Raw genomic sequence first — 3,981 nt, 5'->3', positions numbered from 1 at the left:
TTTGACCGGGCTTTTTGAAGCCATTTTGGGTCCGTTTTTCGAGCGACTTAAGCCATTTATAGGGTTTTCGGCCGTTCTGGATCCAACGGTGCTGTCTGATTGAGCCAATTCCATCTCTAGATCAGCGAATTGAGATGTCAAACAAAAAGAGCTCTCACATCGAGATGTTTGACGGCACAAACTTCGATTTCTGGAAAATGCAAAATGAGGACTTCTTGTTTGGTAAGGAGTTGCACTTACCACTGATGGAGAAGTCAGAATCCATGAAGGAGAGCGAGTGGGAGTTGCTTGACCGAAAAGCCCTTAGAGCCGTGAGGATGACGTTGGCAAAGTCTGTTGCCTTCAACATCAAGCACTTGACAACCACCAAGGCCCTTATGGATGCGCTATCTAACATGTATGGGCAGCCATCAGCCGCAAATAAGGTACATCTAATGAAGAGACTGTTTACCATGAGCATGTCTGCAGGTGAGAGTTTCAGCAGGCATTTGAATAATTTCAACGAGTTGTTGGATCAACTCACCTCGGTCGGGATTACCTTTGACAGTGAGATCCGTGCCCTATTAATTCTCAGTCAGCTGCCTGAGAGTTGGAAAGGTATTGTCACTGCGATCAGTAGCTCTGCAGGAAAATCGAAGCTGAAATACGACGAGGTTATTAGCATGATTTTGACAGAGGAGATCAGAATGCAGTCAAACAATGACTCCACTTCAAGTTCAACTTTGAATGTGGAAAGCCGAGGAAAGGGAAGTAGGCATGGACGATCTAACAATCGTAGTAGATCCAGGACCAGGCGATCTAAATCCAGAGATTCCAGAGGTACTCAAGACATAGGTTCTCAGAGCAGAAAAGTTATTAAGTGCTGGAACTGTGGAAAGACTGGTCATTACAAGAACCAGTGTAGAAGTCAAAAGAAAGAGATGAGGGCAAAGACAGAAGCAAATATTGCTTCCGAAATTGATGATTTGTTGATCTGCTCTTTGGAGAGCAAAAAGGAGTCTTGGGTGTTAGACTCTAGAGCTTCATTCCATGCCACTTGCAGCAAAGATTGCCTGGAGGAGTATACATTAGGTAATTTCGGTAAAGTATATCTGGGCAATGATAAACCTTGCGACATTACCGGTAAGGGGACAGTGAAGATCAAAATGAACGGGTCAGTATGGAAGCTGAAGGATGTCAGACATATTCCATACCTGAGGAAGAATTTGATCTTAGTCGGTCAATTGGCAGATGAAGGTTATAACACATCTTTCATTGGTGATGAATGGAAGATTTCGAAGGGTGCATTGACAATTGCTCGAGGTAAGAAAAGTGGTACTCTTTATGTAACTCCTGATACATGTATGTTTATTACAGTTGCTACAGGAAATGATGATAGCAACCTATGGCATCAATGACTTGGACACTTGAGTGAGAAGGGACTCAAGGTGATGCACTCAAAGGGTAAGTTGAGTGATTTACAGTCAGTGAAGATCGACACATATAAGGATTGCATATTTGGGAAATAGAAGAGAGTTAGTTTCCAGGCAAATATCAGTACCCCGAAGAAGGAGAGACTTGAGCTAGTCCATTCAGATGTATGGGGACCAACAACCATTTCATCTACAGGAGGAAAGCATTACTTCGTCACGTTTATCAATGATCATTCACGGAAGGTATGGGTTTACTTCCTGAAGTATAAATATGATGTTTTTGATGCTTTTAAAAATTGGAAAGCGATGGTAGAAAATGAAACTTGTTTGAAAATCAAAAGGCTGAGAACTGATAACGGTGGAGAGTATGTTGACACCAAGTTCAAGAAATTCTGCTATGAGCATGGTATTAGAATGGAAAGGACTGTGCCAGGTACGCCTCAACACAACGGCGTAGCCGAGTGGATGAACAGAACGTTGACGGAAAAGGCCAGAAGCATGGGTATGCAATCAGGCTTGCCAAAGATGTTTTGGGCACATGCAGTCAACACAGCAGCTTATTTGATTAATAGAAGTCCTTCAGTACCATTGGACTATTGCCTACCAGAAGAAGTTTGGAGTAACAAAGAGGTAATACTTTCACATTTGAAAGTTTTTGGTTGTGTTGCATATGTACATATCAATGATCATGTCAGGGATAAGCTGGATCCAAAATCCCAGAAATGCACTTTCATCGGTTATGATGGAGATGAATTTGGATACCGCATTTGGGATGATGAAAACAAAAAGGTGATCAGAATCAGAGAAGTGATTTTTGATGAAAAGGTGATGTACAAAGATAGGCACACAACTGAATCCACTGAACCAGTTCAGAGAGAATCAACCTGTATAGATATGGATGATGTCCCAAAGTGTGTCGGGACACAACAACAAAATGCCGAGAATCGTCAGGTGGAGGAACCAGTGGAGCAGATTGTCGCATCACCGTCTCCTACTCCAGCTCCGGAGCTTAGGAGATCTACTCGGCCCCATGAACCAAACAGAAGGTATATAGATTATTTACTTCTTACAGATGGAGGAGAGCCCGAATGCTATGATGAAGCATGTAGGCAGGAGATGCAAGCAAGTGGGAGCTTGCAATGAAGGGCGAGATGAAGTCCCTCACCTCCAACAGAACGTGGGAACTAGCTGAGTTGCCCAAAGGTAAGAAGGCCCTTCACAACAAGTGGGTGTACAGAATCAAAGAGGAGCATGACGGCTCTAGGAGATACAAGGCTCGGTTGGTAGTTAAAGGCTTCGAGCAGAAGGAAGGAATTGACTACACCGACATTTTTGCACCAGTTGTGAAGTTGACAACCATCAGATCTGTTCTGAGTATTGTTGCCTCAGAGGGTTTACATCTTGAGCAGTTAGATGTGAAGACGGCGTTTCTTCACGGTGATCTTGATGAGGAAATCTACATGCATCAACCAGAAGGATTCTCAGAGAAAGGTAAAGAGAAATTGGTGTACAGGTTAAAGAAGAGCTTGTACGGTCTCAAACAAGCTCCCAGACAATAGTACCGAAAATTTGACGGCTTTATGCACAGGAAGGATTTTCTAAAGTGTAATGCCGACCACTGTTGCTACTTCAAGAGGTATCGATATAGCTATATCATTCTGTTGTTATATGTGGATGACATGTTGATCGCAGGACCAGATATAGAAGAGATCAGGAAATTGAAGCAACAATTGTCAATGGATTTTGACATGAAAGACTTAGGCTCAGCGAAGCAGATACTTGGGATGCGAATCTCCAGAGATAAGCGACAAGGAACATTGCAGCTATCTTAGTTGGAGTACAGTGGCCGTGTTCTACAGAGGTTTAACATGAGCAACGCCAAAGCAGTAAATACACCTTTGGCAGGACACTTTCGCCTCTCCAAGGATCAGGTTCCCCAGACTAATGAAGAGAAGGACTGCATGGCTAAGGTACCTTACGCCTCAGCCATTAGAAGTCTCATGTACACTATGGTTTGTACCAGACTGAATATTGGCCAAGCAGTGGGAGCAGTCAGTATATTCATGTCTAATCCAGGAAAGACTCACTGGGAAGCAGTGAAGTGGATCTTCAGGTACCTCAGAGGCACTACTGATAAGTGCTTATGTTTCGGCAAAGGAGAATTGAAACTCAAAGGGTATGTAGATGCCGATTTTGCTGGTGAAATTGATCATCGCAGGAGCACCACCGGATACGTATTCATTGTTGGCACAACAGTTGTTAGTTGGATGTTGCAGATACAAAAGATTGTAGCCCTATCCACTACAGAAGCTGAGTACGTAGCAGTGACAGAAGCCAGCAAAGAGATGATTTGGCTTCAGGGTTTGTTGATAGAGCTTGGGTTAAAGCAGGAGAGGAATGCTTTGTACAGCGATAGTTAGAGTGCGATACATCTGGCAAAGAACTCTGCATTTCATTCCAGAACCAAACATATCGGATTGCGTTATCACTTCATCAGATCTCTATTAGAGGATGGAGTACTGACACTTGAAAAGATTCAAGGCAGCAGAAATCCAGCTGACATGTTGAC

Source organism: Malania oleifera, chromosome 2 (genome assembly GCF_029873635.1).
Source record: "Malania oleifera isolate guangnan ecotype guangnan chromosome 2, ASM2987363v1, whole genome shotgun sequence".
Lineage (NCBI taxonomy): Eukaryota > Viridiplantae > Streptophyta > Magnoliopsida > Santalales > Ximeniaceae > Malania > Malania oleifera.
This window is presented reverse-complemented; position numbering follows the sequence as displayed.